The sequence below is a fragment of the Pseudorca crassidens genome, chromosome 1 (assembly GCF_039906515.1).
Source record: "Pseudorca crassidens isolate mPseCra1 chromosome 1, mPseCra1.hap1, whole genome shotgun sequence".
NCBI lineage: Eukaryota > Metazoa > Chordata > Mammalia > Artiodactyla > Delphinidae > Pseudorca > Pseudorca crassidens.
This window is the reverse complement of record NC_090296.1, coordinates 118,812,240-118,828,796: the sequence shown is the minus strand read 5'-3', so window position 1 is coordinate 118,828,796 and position 16,557 is coordinate 118,812,240. Positions and strand designations below refer to the sequence as shown.

General features: G+C 39.4%; 1 long non-coding RNA gene across 1 annotated transcript in view; it reads right to left on the bottom strand.

Moving 5' to 3' along the window:
* Positions 1-11,255, bottom strand: part of LOC137231653 (uncharacterized) — a 38,599-nt gene extending 27,344 nt beyond the window's left edge. The window contains exons 1-3 of the long non-coding RNA XR_010946704.1: positions 10,728-11,255; positions 9,207-9,333; positions 3,794-3,896 (exon numbers count right to left, since the gene is read on the bottom strand). This is a non-coding gene — a long non-coding RNA (uncharacterized lncRNA). The remainder of the gene's footprint in view (positions 1-3,793; positions 3,897-9,206; positions 9,334-10,727) is intronic.
* Positions 11,256-16,557: the final 5,302 nt, after the last annotated feature.

The window sequence follows — 16,557 nt, the reverse complement described above, 5'->3', positions numbered from 1 at the left end:
AACAGGTTGTAATAACACATGTGAAGTGCTGTCTATCAGGGAAGCTCATTAGAAACTCAGCGTCCAAGGTTTTTTGGGGGGCTGGTCATACAGACACCCTATTGTATCAACATTCCAGACTCCCAGAAGGAAACCGCGTGTTCAACAATAAACCACATTATACAAACAGGACAGGCACAGTGAGCTACCCTTATCATTTAGGGTGAGTTTTGTATGTCTTGGGAACTGTTTACTGGCCACGTTCCCACACATCAGCGAAGGGCCAACATGACAAGTGGGCCTTTCTAAGGACAGCAGCCTCAGGCTTGTTATGGTAACCCTTCTGCACAGGCGTATATAATTAAACTTACATTATCTATACTGTAACAACATAAAGTTCTTATTCAAAAGTATAGGTTCAAACACATCTTTTGCTATCTTCTTAAAGTGCTAAGATAAAGCACTTCTCCAGATAATGCTGTGGATATAGTTTTCTACCAGGAGGACCCCATGTGCTGCTGCCATCGAGAATCTAGTGCCCCAAGTTGGCAACACAGAACCTAAGCTATACCCCGCACCCATTCCCGCCCTGGCCTTCTACCAGCACTGTGCACTGTGACCCCCTCCCGAATTGGACTTTAAAGCAGCCCACCTGACCTGGAACGCTAAATACCGTTCACAGAATATCCCTTTCTCATCCTTCTCTAAACCCAAACTGACCAGCATGGGGATCCCAAGTCCTGGTTCTGAGACCTGGAAGGGTCACAGCCCTCACCCTGAAGAACTGTTTCAGGGACTTTCCTGAAGCTCAGAGAGGAGCCGTTCCTTCTGAGCCACATAAGGCTCCCTTCACATGGCTTCCTCCTTTCTCCATGCTTCAGTCTCTACCCCACCTCTTTCTACAGTGGGGACGTTATTTACTTATTTTCACTTTTCTGAGGCAAGCTGTTACTCTGGCTCAGGCTGGGTCACAGTGAAATTTTTTTTAGACAGTTTCTCAGATATATGAACTCAGCCACCCCGAAATCAACCTTGAATCTGTGCAATGGTAATGACTCAGTTGCTCTTAGACCCATGGAAATCCTAATCCCCAGCCCCATTTCACACAGTAATGACTTTTCCCAGTTTCTTTTTCTTTTCTTTTTTCAAAGGACAGCGTTTAGGGAAGCAGTGAGGGGAGATTAACCCTCTTGAGTCTAGCTAGCTCAATCAGTCCATTCATGGAAGCCAGATTTGGGTGCCTTTCCACATCCAAGAACATTAGCCCGGTAGGAATTCCCCTTCTGTTTTTTTCTTCCTCCAAATTTAGAATCTGGGCTGTGTGTGGGGCTGGGGGTGTTTCAGGACAAATGACATCATTTAGACCCACAGAAACAGATGTTCAGACTTTCTGTGCTCCATGAACTCAGCTCCGTGCCATCTACTGGAATGGAAACTGACCAGGCCATCCAGAGGGAGTATCTAAGATGAGTGGGTGGGATTGTACTGCTTTTCTTTCATTAAAACAGGAAGGGCCTGGGCTGGAATATGTTAGTGAGGACATCCAGAAATGGGCATGGAAAGCAAGTGCTCAAACCCACAGTAGGTAAAAACTCCAGTCCACTGAGCAGATTTGCAAGCAAGATGCTGAAATAATTTTTCCGTTCCACTTCCCTCCCTTCTCCCCCACCTTCAGAAAGGCACAGGATATTTTTAGCAGGAAAAATAAATGCCTCATAAAAATACCATACAGGGGACAGGGCACCCTCCCACCGGTTTCCAAGAGATCCCTGGAGTGACCATGAAACTAACAGACTTCAAAGCCAGTATTGGGACTGCACTTGCTAGTCCCTCTGCCAGAAACGCTTTCCCCCAGATATCCTCATCATTCACCTTTCAATTTCTTCAGGTCTTAATTCACACGCTACTTTCCTGGTCACTCCTTCAACAAAATATAACCATCCTGACATTTCTGTGGTCCTTTCTTTCCTCTATTTCTCTCCTTAGTGCATGTCACCATTTACCCTACTCTAGTGTAAATGTATTTATCTTGTTTATCTGCCTCCCCACTAGAATCCAAGGTCCATAATAGCACAGATCTTTGTCTCTTTTTCTTTGCTTTTGCTGCTGCATCTCTAGTGAAATCTTTCATTGAATCGTTAGAATGAAGAATGATGAAACTGTGTGCTAAAAATCCACCATCCCTCCTGAGTTCCCTGCCGTATATGTGACACCACTACTTGTCACATCCTCCAGCTCATGCGAGGTCTCCTGAGATGCTCACACCTAACTAGACACTCAGTTGTGCCGCTTCTTCCCCCAACATGGATCTTACTTCTGCCGACTTAATTCTGTCTCTGCTTAAGTCAGAAAACCATGACAAACCTCTCAAAGTGGTGCAGGGCAAGTGGCTTTGACAAACTTCAAACCTCTGCTTCCTCATTTGTAAAGTGGGTGTAGTAACACCCCTTCCATTAGGTGGTTGTGGGGAGCTGAGGTAACCTGTCGATAGCATTTCTCCCAGTGCCTGATACAAAAGTTAACACTGCTTCCCTTCCCTACTGTGTGTGCGCCATTCTGAATGCCTCTGATGGCGGCCAGATTCTCCTGAGGGCCTCTCCCTTCAGTCCCTTCACCGAGCAATCATCTCGTCCACTACTGCACAATTTCTTCAGTTATCCTCCGGTTCAAAAATCCACATGTTCCTTCCGAAGAAGGAACCTTTCATTGAACCCAACCGCACAGAGTCAAATACAATCAAACCATATGAATTCACGTGGCCAGCACAAACAAGGTGATTTCTTAGCAGGAGGGGCTCAGGAAACCCTCCAGTGAAGATGAGGGCTCCAGCTTCCCACAAAGTGTGTGGTCAGTTCATCATCCGAGCTCTCTGAACCACTTGTAGACCTTCAAGCCCCATGTGCTCTTCCCTGTCTCGGAGCCAGCCTGCAAGTTACCCCCTGAGCCTAGAATACACCTTCACCAATTCAGGACCCTTCAAATAACACCATGCCCTTCAGGACCCATAAGGTAGGCTCTCCTTTGAAAAGCTCGCTGAGCTCCCTCCCAAAGGTGGCTTAGCTGCCCCTCTCCTATGCCCCCACCACCTCATCTGCTCACCCCACCGTGGCATGGACCATGCTGAGTGGCATCTACCTCCTCAACCTGGGCTGTGAGCCCTGGTGGGCAGGGACCATGTCCTATCCCTCCACGTGAACTCAGACAATATTTGGCACATGGTAGGTGCTGAATAAATGCTTTTTGAATAAATGAGCAAGTGAGTAAGTGAAAGAATGTATAATTCAATAAGTGAATAAAGAAATGCAACACTCTACTAAGTGGAGGTGTGTGACGGCATGAAGAGGCTGGAAAAACAGGCCTCTTAGGAACAGACCCAAGATAGTACCCATCCCACAGCCTCCTCTCCCAAGTCATCCCTTCCCCCTGCACACACTTTTTCTCCCTGAGCTGCCTCACCCATCCCGGAGGCTTCCATTCCCATCTGGGTGTCATTGACTCCCGAAGCAATGGTCCCAAATTCTGTGCCAAACTTAAGACAAGCTTTTCTTGCCTAAGGATTTTCCATTTTAATTTTTGAAGACACTGCTTCCTCCATGAGAGATCTCCTGTATCTCTGCATTTGGAGAGTTTGCATTCTGGAAACAAGCAACTCTTTTCGTACAGGCCCGAACCTCCACCAACGGAAAGGCAAATCCTGCTACATCACATTCCAGAAGGATTTTAGCAGGTTTGCTGAAGCTAAAGGCATCCTCTATTCCCATGGGGATGTGGTATTTCACAGTGACAGAGGACAGAGAAGCAAAATTAAAGTTACTTGCCTTGAAATGTAGTAGAAAATGTAAAAACGCGAAGTCTAGATGTGTAGGGCGGGAGCGGGAACTTCTGGCCTCCAGCTCTTGGCTCAATTTTCTTCCAACCTTTGGCAAACACAACAAATCACGGTTACATTAATGAAGAACGATTCTTATCAGTCAGCAATCACCCAGTCTGGAAGTTATCCAGAGCCCACTGGAAGGCACTTGGGTGGTGAGACATTTTACAAGCACGTTCTCATTGTTCTACTTCATTTCAGAATTCATTCTGGCTTCTTATCTTTCAAACCAATCCTCTTTTTCTCCAGAACCTGTGTTAACTTTTAAAGGGAGTCCTTTGCTTTCCACTCTTATTTTATATTGTTGACTGAAGCCTTAAAGTCACTAGATGTAAGAGCTGGAAAGACCCTGACAGATTATCTGGTCTACCCCGCTCGTTTTATGGGTGAGGAAACTGTCAGAGGTAACTTTAACTTTGAATTTTATGAGGCCTATTTGTGTTGCCAATATGATTGATTGTTCTGCTTCTGAGACTGAAGATTTGCAAGGGAAAATATTTTAAAAAAATCAGTGCTCTTCCTAATGGGTGGGAGCATGGAGTACCAGCTCTCACTGCTGTAATTTTCCTGTACCACATCCTCTGAGGATATAATACAAGATCTCTCTACCTGGTGTAACCCAATCACAGTTGGAAGGGTTGTAGGAAGCTGCTACTCTTCTTAGAGAGGAAAGTATTGAAAGGTAGGAAGTCACTCTCTGTCCCAAGGGTGATTCAGATTGACAGAAGGGACTGCAGACCTCTGAAGCAATAAGATGTCCAGTCAGCTGCACCCACTATTCCCAAAGGGGGTTTCTCTTAGGGGTTCTGGCTGTTTGGACCTCTTTAAATGAATCTGCTCCGGTACACTATAGCTATTAAAGCCCCCTCCCCATTGAGCAGGGAGGCCACAGAAGGTTCCCTGGCAGTGAGGCATGACTTGGTTTGGAAGCAGTCTACATCATAGGCTGTGGTGTATGACACCAGAGAGCTGAAGCTTGGATTCATTCTGGAAAAGGCACAAGGTTCAGAGCTAGAAAAGCAAAAGCAAAATCTCTAAGCAGAGACAATGAAAAAGATCAGGAATGGAGAACTGGTTTCATGTCAACTCTGGCTGGTAGTGCCTGCCTGGAGTACTGTGTTGAAAAGGGCTGTGAGGCTGTGAGATAGTAGAAAGGAGCACTGTTATAGATTAGTGATGCCTGCATTAGGCCCAGGATGAAGAAGAACAGCAAGCATTCTAGACCTTTTCTTTTTCTTTTTTGATTTTATATAAGAATTACATATATACAGTTTTAAAAGTCAAATAGTGCTTCCAAGGTTTATAATGTAAAACAGTAGTCCTTTTCCCACAGTCTTGCCAGCAGGCTCCCTCTCCTCATTGAAGAAACTATCTTTACAATAAACTTGGGTTAGAGGGGACTCTGGAAATATTAAAGTATGGAGATTATTATGAGAAAAATCATGGGTGATTTGAGAGTAAAAGCAAGAAGCTATTGGCCCTATTTAGAGTACATAGGAAATAAAATATAAGGCAGGAAGCTCCCTGACATAGGTCTTGGCAATGATTTTTTGAATCTGACACCAAATGCAGAAGAAACAAAAGCAAAAATAAACAAGTGGAGCTATATCAAACTAAAAAGCTTCTGCACAGTAAAGGACAATGAGAAGACAATCTACTGAATGGGAGAAAATATTTGCAAATCATATACCTGATAAGATAATATCCAAAATATATAAAGAACTCATACAACTCAGTAGTAAAAAAAAATAAACAATCTGATTGAAAAATAGGTAAAAGACTTAAATAGATATTTTTCCAAAGAAGACATACAGATGGCCAATGGGTACATGAAACAATGCTCAATATCACTAATCAAAGGGAAATGCAAATCAAACCAGTGAGATATCACTTCACACCTGTTAGAATAGCTATTATAAAAAATAAGAAATAAGTAGCTGGTGAGGATGTGGAGAAAAGGGAACCCTTGTGCATTGTTGGTGGGGATATAAATTGGTGCAGTCACTATGGAAAACAGTATGGAGGTTCCTCAAAAAATTAAAAATAGAACTACCATAAGATCCAGGAACTCCACTTTTGGGTATTTATCCAAAGAAAAGGAAAACCCTAACTTGAGAAGATATATGTACCCATGTGTTCATTGCAGCATGATTTACAATAGCCAAGAATGGAAACAACTTAAATGTCCATTGATGGATGAAGAGATAAAGAAAATGATATAGATAAATAGATAGATAGATAGAAAATGAAGTCTTATTCAATCATAAAAAATTATGAAGTCTTGCCATTTGGGACAACATGGATGGACCCCAAAGGTATTATGCTAAGTGAAATAAGTCAGACAGAGAAAAACAAATACCATATGATCTCTCTTATATGTGGAATCTAAACAGAAATGAAAACAAAAACAAAAAAACAAGCTCACAGATATACAGAACAGATTGGAGATTGTCAGAGGCGAGGGGTGAGGGTTAGGAGAAATAGGTAAAGAGGGCCAAAAGGCAACAAAACAAATCAAAACAAACAAAAAATATCCCGCAAGGCTATATTTACATTACATTCATGGAGAACTTCTCCACATAGTCACTCAATAAATATTTAAAGAATGAATAAACACGATTTTAAAATTTCAACTTAATATTCTAAGAATAGAAACAAAGAGTTTTATAGAAAAAAAAGAAAAGAAAATATAAACTCACTTTTATCATCCAACAGGGATGACAAAATGGTAGCGTGGGTTGAATGGTAAACAATATTCACCTGTGGTAGCAAAGCCCTAAACTGACCACTTAACCATCGTCAAGGGAATGGGGTGGGGTCAGTACCTCAGGGGTGGTGGGCATGTCAGTTCCCGTTACTGGTAGAGAGTGGATTGGGTGAAGCACCTGGCCACCTTATACCCTAAGATCATAGGATGAAACCAGTAGTCTAAGATGGGGATTAAAACTCTGATGGATCAGGCATCAGAGTTGGGGGCCATCACATAGGCAGGTCTGGGAATTGTTGATCACTAGGCAAAGGGAAGGCCTCTCTGTCCACTCCCAGGAGCCAGCCCAGAGGCAAGAATGCTTTAGGAGCAATCTGGATGTCTGTATGGAGGGGTGACTCTCGTCACTCGCAAAGCTGTTACAGATCCTCTCTCCTGATGTTCTCCCGCCCTTGTGCGTGGGCCACAGGGGAGGCTGTGAATGATGGCACAAAGTACTTTTTCTGTATCTACTCAGATAATCATCTCATATTTCTCTTGTAGTCCTTAATATAGTGATTTGCATTGTTTAATTTTTCAAATGTTAAACCAACCCTACATTCCTGGAATGAAATCCTCTTGGTCATGATGTATTATTTTTTCATGTATCAGTGGATGTGATTTGCTAAAATATTGTTAAGAATTTTGGTATCTATGTTCCTGGGGGATTTGGGATTTTAATTTTCTTTCTTATAATGTCTGTTTGGTTTGGGGATCAGAGTAATGTTAACTTAAAGTCTGAGTTGGGAAGTGTTTTCAGTTTTCTGGAAGAGTTTATTTAAAATTAGTTTTCTTTCTTAAATATTTGATAGAATTCACTAGTGATGTCATCTGAGTATGAAGTTTTTTTGGTCGGAGGCTTTGAAGTAAAAATTCAGTTTCTTTAATGGATACAGGGCTATATGGGTTATCTATTTCTTCTTGAATAAGCTTTCATTGTCTGGGTCTTTCAAGGAATTGGTCCATTTCATTTAAGTTGCTGAATTTCTGTCTGGAGAGTTGTTCATCATATTCCCTTTTATCCTTTAAATGTCTGTTGAAACTGTGATTACATCACTTCCTTCTCCTAGTGTCTTCTTTTTGTCTTAATCAATATGACTAGAGATTCATCAATTTTATTGACTTTTTTAAAAAACAAGTGTTACGTTGGTTTTCTCTTTGAGCTTGAATTGCTCTATTTTTACTACATTTTTAATGTGGAAACTCAGGTCATTAATTTGATACCTTTCCGACAAATTCTAAGCACTAATTTACTAGCATCCTACAATATTTGATATGTTGTGTTTCCATTTTCATTCAGTTCAAAATGCTTCCTGATTTCACTTTTGATGTCTTCTTTGATCCATGGGCTATTTAGAAGTATATTAGTTTCTAAATACTTGGAGGTTTTTCAGGTATTTTTCTCGTTTTCTAATTTAATTGCATTGTAGTCAGAGAACATATTTTGCATGAGTTGAATTGTTTTCAATTTATTGAGGTTTGTTTTACATCCCAGAATATTGTCTTAGTCAATATTCCCTGAGCACTTGAAAAGAATGTGTATTATGTAGCTGTTGGGTGGAGTGTTCTATAAATATGGTTTACCTTTATGGTTTGGTTTATGGTGTTATTCAAGTCTTCTATGTCCAAACAGATTTTCTACTTGTTCTATTAATTATTAAAAGAGGATGCTGAAATCTCTGATTGTAACCGTAAATTTGCCAATTTCTCCTTTCAAGTCCATTAGCTTTTTACTTGATGTATCCTGATCCTCTGTTACTTGGTGCAAAAAACATTGTTATGTCCTTTGATGAAATGACCCTTTTATCATTATTAAATGATAATCTTCTTTATCCCTGCTAAGATTATTTTCAATGACTTCTACTTTGTTTGATATTAGTATAGCCACTCCAGCTTTATTTTGATCAGGGTTACCTTGGTATTCTTTTCCATTCTTTTATTTTTAATCTATTGTGTCTTTATATTTAAAGTGGATTGCTTGTAGGCAGCGTATAGTTAGGTGTTGTTTTTTTGTCCAATCTCACAATCTCTGCCTTTTAATTTGGTGCTTATACAATTTGTACTTTATGCAATAAGTCATATGCTTCTACTTCACTATTTGATTTCTATTTGTTCCATCTGTTATTTGGGAATTTTTTCCTATTTTATTGACTTCCTTTGGATTAATTGAATATTCTTATGAACCCATTTTCTTCTCCTTTGGGGACATTAGTTATAACTCTTTGTTTTGTATACAGTAGTTGTTTTAGCATGTATAGTAAACAGCTCTAATTATCACAATCTACTTTCAACTAGTAATATTCTGGTTACATATATGCACATAAATGTATAGATGTACATAAATGTATATAGATGTACATAAATGTATATAGAAGAGTTTCACTCTGTGTCTACACATCCTAGTATTAACCAAAGACTGAGCTGGTTTTCTGTAGTTCTCTCCTCTATGGAACTCTGCCTCCACAGCTTCTAGCTCCCTCAGACTCCCAGAACTCCAATCTCTGCTCCTCAACTCAGAGAGAACACTGTGCTCTGCTTGGGAATGCCCTACACACTCTGCTCTCCAGAATGTACCTCCAGGCAGAAAGCTACAGTGATGGTAGGACTCACCTCATTGGTTTCCCTTCTCTCTGGAATCACAGGCTTCATCTTCATATCATCCTGTATCTTAAAGCAGCTGCTCCACATATCCTGTCCAGTTTTTCTCATTGTTTAAGGCAGGAGGGTAAATCTGGTTCTGAGATATAGTTTTAATTTTGTTGGATTAATTTAACGAATATTTATGGAGGATTTTTGCATGCGTTTTCATAATTGAACATGACTGTATATCTACAGAGGGACATTTCACTTATAAATATAAATACATACATATGTGTATATAAATATATACATGTGTATGTGTGTGTGTGCATTTCTTATCCAGTTTTGTATTCAGTTATACTAGCCTTTTGGAAGTTTTTGCTCTTTCTCTATTTTCTTGACTAAAATTAGGGGGTGTTTCTCAATTTCTTTTTTTTTAATTAGTCTCCCCCTCTCCCTGGAGTCTCTTTAGATATGTTTTTTTTCTAATCCCCCACCTTGAAATTTGAATACCATAGAAACACTGTATATCTGTTTATGTACCGTGACCCTTTGGAGGACCACAGTATTTTAATACCTAAGATTTTTCCCCTTCTCCCCAAACCAGTGGATTTTGATCCCTTTGAGAATACATGAAGTAGGGAATTACCTGTTCCTTACAAGTTTGTAAAGCTTTCATCTAAAAAACTTTCTGGGCTGCAGCCTTTTGGAAAAGGAAATCTTTGATTACCATTTTGCTTCTTTAATGCTTACTGGCCTGTTTGATATTTATATTTCTCCTTGGGCCAATTGGGAATTTAATTTTCATCTCAGAAATACAGAGTTGTTATTCAGGCAGGACACACCAGCCTGGCAACCAGGCAGAATGCTTTCTGATTGGCACGTGCCCATCCTGATTAGCCAGCACCAAGCTTTACTTGTTGCTGAGTTATTTAAATACTACCGTGTAGAGCAAAATCTATTTCATCTACAATTTCAAATATATTAGGCTATAGTTTTCACAATATTCTTTTATTATTTTTAAATGTCTTATGCATCTGCCGTTATTCCCTTTTTATCATTCTGCATTTTGCTTTATACAATCTTTTTCTTTCTTCCCAGAAGACCATCTTATCTTTTCAAAAAAATTTAAATATCAGCTTTTAATTTTACTGATCTTCAGTATCGTTTGTTGTTACTATTATTATATCTTGTATTATTACTGTTTTCTTATTCTTTACTTTGATTTCTGCCCTTAATATTTCTTCCTTTCTGATTTCTTTAGTTTTGCTCTAATTTCCTTTTTTTTTTCTTCTTGAACTAAACAGCTCATTAGTTTTCAATCTTTCTTGATTCCTGAAACATTTAAATTTATAAATTTCCCTCCAAATATTGCTTTAGCTATGTCCATAAATTTTGGCTTAAAATACTTTCAGTTTATTCTGTTTTCTATATTATATTCATGAATTCCTTTTTAATTTAAAGATTTTTTAGTTGTATGCAATTTCATTTCTAGACTTAAAGGATTTTAAAAAGTTATTATCAACAACTGTGAAGAATCTTGGATTTTACCTGCTTGTAAGGTACCAAGGTAGCCAGTCAGTTTCAAAAACAATGCCGGAAGACATGAGACTCCTGGATCAAAGACAAATGACTTCATTTTCTCATTGGTTCCCCTTGTCTCCTAAGTCCTACAAGAGTGATGCATATATGGGTCCAGGAGGATGCTGCACCTGTAGTAGGTTTCAGTCACAGTTGAAGGACCCTGAGATTAGGAAACTCCAATCTTTCATAAGGGGGTATAAGCCAACCTACCCAATCTTTGCCCCACAGGGAGACATTACCTTCGTTTTACTAGAGAGCAAACACACCTGCCCTCTGCCATGGAGGGAGATGCTATCTTTATTTTCCAAGGCTGTTTGCTACATAAACATCCTTGAAAAGGTAATCAAAAGCTGACAATGCCTCTGCTCAGAAGACATACAGAAACACAAGAGACCTATGGAGAATCATCTCCCAATAATTATTCTTCTGTAATTTATTTCTAACATAATTGCACTGTGGTCAGAATATAGTCTGAGTGGTATTGATCCTTGGGACTATTTGTGGAAGCTGGGGAAGTCCAGGAATGAGAGCATCACACATCGCAGACCTGCAGACCAACTCCATTCCCAGTTCCTTCACCAGGCATTGCCTCCATTCAGAGAATCTTCCTTAAATTGCTGGAAAAAAGGTTATCTCCAAGAGGAGATAAACTTCTTAGGTTGCAATCCAATGTCATTGAGGGTATGGAGAGGAAGGGAAGGAGGAAGCAAATGCCGTAGGGCAGCTAGATGTTATACACGTGTTCTCACCAGATTCTCAACTTGGGAGGGTCTTGAAGCTACCCTGATATTCTCCCCATCTCCCCAACCCTTCCATCCCCTCCATATGCATAACCGGTCTGCTCTTGCTAATTTCCAGTCCATGGAAGCGATGGGGTCAGAAAAACATCCCGCCAAATCAACGTAGGGGATAAGTAAGAGCAAAATTCACCCGCCATAGCTACACCTACTGCTCCACTATGTCCCCATCCCAGACTGCCATGAGCTTCTACACCAACTCACAACTGTCTTTGGTCTCCTTGTGGCCTTTTCAAAGTTTTGATGTTAGTTCCGCAGACTCTGCCTTCTCAACTCCTCTATTAATTTCTTAACTCTGGCTGCATATTAGCTGGAACTGTGGAGTATTTAAAAAACCCTAGTGCCCAGATTCTGCTTCTGAAGATTCTGATACAAATGGTCCAAGGAGGGCCCCTGATTATCAATAGATTTTAAAGCTTCCTGGGTAATTCTAATGTGCAAGAAAGGTTTCCAATTTCCTCTGGGATGATTTAGGGGAAGGGACCTCACAGTCCAGGTTTCTAAATTTTCCTGTCAGGAGCAAGAAACTTGTATTTTGTTTAATGTTCAAATTACTGAACTCATATACCTAATAAAAATATTTTTAAAACAAAGTATCTTGAAATTTTAAACTGACTATAATTTGATTAATTTCACCTATATCTTTTAAAATGCATTTGCAGATTTATTATGGCTGATTTTTTGAACACTTCAAATATATAAAACTTTCACAAATGCAGTGACTACAAAGCTTATTATTATACTTACACTTGAATGTATTCTAAAGCCTCAGAACAATGGACTTATTCATTTCTTTGATAATTTATGTGCTTGTTTTATACCTTCTGAGGGGATATTAGTATACTTATTTTAATATCTTCCTAGGGTTTTAGTAATATATTTTTATTCCTTCCCAGGGGTGGAGTAATATTACTAGACCCCAAAGAAAAAGTATACGTGCTCAGCCCAGCCAAGGCAGCAGAATCTGGATTACTGGCTGATCCATTTTTGGTCTGGGTACAAGACACATCATCAGGCTGCAATAACTTCTGGCCTTACTGCAACATGATTTTTAAGGTCACACCTTCACTTGCGTTTTATTTTTTTACAACCTGATGTCTTTCAGGAAATAACATACTTTTAAAGTCTCACTTTGCCAGAGTTACAGAACCCAATATCCTATCAGTATGATACACTGACTTGGTCTGTTACCTTTTTAAAGAAATATGTATTCCTTATTGGTGTTTTATTAAAATGAGTAGGACCATCTAGTGGTTTCACTTCCTATAAGATGAGGCATTGGGTCTGGGTTGTAGTTTCTTCCTCTTTGGGACATTTGACTAATTCATCTTTTTGGAAGACCCTGTTGACCCTTTCTTCTACTTGGTAACTTTGTGTGATCACTGATCCTGATTAAGTGTTGGACTTTCTTTCCATCTAAATTATATGTTAATCTCATACCAACAAAACCAGTCTGTCCTCCTCTTGATAGAGTTCCTGTTTTTTCCTAGATTATTGGTTTGCTCATTTCCATAGCTTTTTTTTTTTCTCAGAAACAAATATGCACATATATATTTATGCATCTCTATACAAAACAATAATTAACAAAATATCCATATATAAATAATAGCCGCTTGTTAAAATCCATTAACAAGAAGCAAATCCATAATTGGTTATCCATTTTTTGATTACAGCTATATTTTTGTACTCATTATTTTAACTTTTCTCTTTTGAGAAATATTATGAATCCATGGTCTTTCATGGACTCAACTTGCTCCAAGTAACCATAATAACAATAATATTTTGTGCTCAAATTGTTGCAGCTTGGTCAATGGGAACCCTTAAATTGGGTCCTTTGGCATTCTCATATTGACCCTAACATTAAAAAAAAATCAGATTCTTGCTTTCTGGTGGCAACAGGATATTCCAGTCTCATTCTGATCATTCTTTTCCCTTTCCCAGCACAAAGAGCCATCTATTCTCTGGGCAGTCCTGTTTTATTTTTTTAATTGAAAAAAGTATTAGAATAGTGGGCATGGGAGGACACATATGAAAGATAGGCAAAAGTTTCAACACTGCTGTAGAGCCACTTGCACTGGAAAATGCGACTTTAAAAAATAAACTATGGTTTCCAGTGATTTTTCAAATATATATATATATATTTATATATTTAACATCTTTATTGGAGTATAATTTCTCTACAATGGTGTGTTAGTTTCTGCTGTATAACAAATTGAATCAGCTATACATATACATACATCCCCACAGCTCCTCGCTCTTGCTATTATATTGATGTACCCTACTTTTCTTATAGTAATTGGTATCACCTGATACCAAGACTTTCTCCCCAGTAACAACAGTTCTATAAATATACATGCTCCTAACATGGTCTAAGCACTAGCCCTGCTTTGAGGAATTCACAGCCTAGTAGGAGATACGCTGGATGTAACAAGTCTCTCTTCTTCTCGCCATAGGATCTTAGACATTTCTTGTCAGAATATCTCACTTCCCTTGGCACATAATACTCCTGCGAATAACTTGATGGAGATTGAGATCAACACAGAGATTTTAAAAAATAGCCATAGAGGTCTTGGAAGACTGAGATACACAGACAAGTGGCTGGAGACACTCAGAAACAAAGACACAAAAACAAAGACAGGAAGAGGTGAATGGAATGAGAGGGAGGGAGATGTGTTCTTGTGATGAGAAGTGTGGTAAAGAGAGAGTACTGAGAGAATGGAGCAGGAAAGATAGCAAGAGGATTACAGCAATATTTGAGACAAAAAATAAAGGGAGAAAAATAAATGACAGATATAGAAAAAATGATTAATGTTGAGAGAAGATTTACAGCAAGATATGAGAAGCAGGGAGAGACATGAGGACAATAAAGGAAAGAAAAATGGTCAGGATGAGAAAGAAAAGTAGAGAGAAGCTCGCTCATACTATTTCTTTCCCAGACCATAAATACAAGCCACAGACTCACCGATGGAAAAAGCCAGCAGAATTTGAATGGTTTTAGCTGAACTCATATTAAGAAGTAAGCTCTATGTGGGGGCGCTACATATTTCCATTCTCAGTTTTGCTCGGGCATTGGTCATTAGGCTACTTATTGTTTGCCTACAGCATCTTCATGTTCATCTTGTTGGCCATCTTAGGCTTTGTAAGCTCAGCTACTAGATTTAACTTCCCATAATTCATGAGTTGGAAGATCTTTGTGTTCTTACATTCAGTGCTGGGTTTAGCTCAAAGTCAAAGGTCTCACTTGCCCCACGCATGGTTGATCAACCCTATTCTGTCACCATTTCCATCATTGTCAGCCGGCTACACCACAGCACAGAAGCCAGAAGTGTTATTCTTACAAATACTTAAAGTCTTCAGTCTCTGCATCACAATCTCATAAAATGCTCCATCACTAGCCACTTGTCCCTTCCCATAGTCCTGTTTAATATTCTCTAGACCACGTGACCAGCACTTCACAGAAATTTGTTGGAAGAATGGCTACCCAGTTCTGCTATTCCAATGTCAGCCAGGGGAGAAAGGCAGAGACCTTAGGCATTTGAAAATGCATCAAGTTATCATTTTAAAAGCTGATGGCCAAAACTTTCCTTGGATTCTTCTCCTCATTCTCTTGTTGCGAACACTTTCTTCTTGTTAATATGTGCTTATATCACCTGGGGTCTGGGGTCTGCCCAGGTTGACTTTCTTATGGTGGTGAGACTAAAGTGGACTCCTTTCCAGCCTGCAGGGATAGGCCAAGTGACGCATGGCTCCAACGTCAGCATCTACCAAGCACTGGTCCCAAAATTTGGTATGTATAAGAGTTATCTGGGAGCCTGTTAAAAAGGCAGGGATCCACTCGCAGGGATTTGGTCTGAGGAAAGGGGATGGGGACAGGCATCTGAATTATAAGAGCCCCTAATGTGATTCTGATGTGGGCCTCCCTATGCCATTTCTTGAGAAACATTGCCCAGAGTAATGACAGTAGGTCTTTGCTTACATTTTAGAAGGTGTCTTGCCAATCCTGAACCCAGTATGACCCTCTGCTTGTGTCAGGCACAGGTATATCTAAGTCTTCAAATCTTCCCGGACCATATATCCTACTGTTGCCATCTTCAACATAAGTTCACAGCCTGGATACACTGTTAAACTTGACTTGCAGAGTTGATGTAAACACATTATGAGCGCCACATCTTTTTTAGGATAGGCAGTCTACTCTTTTAGTGTACAGTATATTCCTATAAATCTGCTAGAAAATCAGAAGTTCAACAGAAGAATTTATATACTATGAGGGGCTTTCAGTCTCAGAGAGCTAAAAAAATGATAAAAATTCATAGTAATATCCTACCTTTTAGATTCCATCTTTGATGATATTTCCAGCATCTTGTACATGTTCTTTCCATTTTGTTCTTTTCTTGTTCTCTATTGCACTTTCATCATTTTTAATCATTTCCATCTTTGACTCTATCATAGTACCTGTGAGATTTTACTTCGTATCACTAGTATCAGAGTTACATATTTCTTCCTTTTTCCACTCGCTCTGCTGTGCACATGTAGTGATGTTTCTAAGACCGAACAACTGGTTGCCAGGCATGGCCACCATGAGGTGGCTTAGAACGTTCTTTGCCTGGCTTATAAAAATCTGAACTTTGTATCTGGAAGGTGCATAGAGGTGTCAGTGCAAAGGGCTTAAAAATGCAGGATGTAAGGATATTAAAAGTCTGAAGCTGAGGGCTGTCTCAAAAATGAGAAACCAGTTTAAATGAAACTGGTTTGCTATACAAAGTGCAAGATAAAGCTTTATTGCTCATCCACATATTTTGCTAAATATGCTGGATTACAGCAATGAAGACTTGAAGACAAGGACCTTACAGACTGGTGGAGGAGACAGACAGGTAAATTACAAGTAAACTCTATAAAAGAAATACAGGGTGCTGTGTGTGCATTCATAGGGAGCCCTCTCACCACAGGAGGCTGAGTATGGTTTAGCCAGTGAAGAAGGTAGAAAAAAATGTCGCAAAATA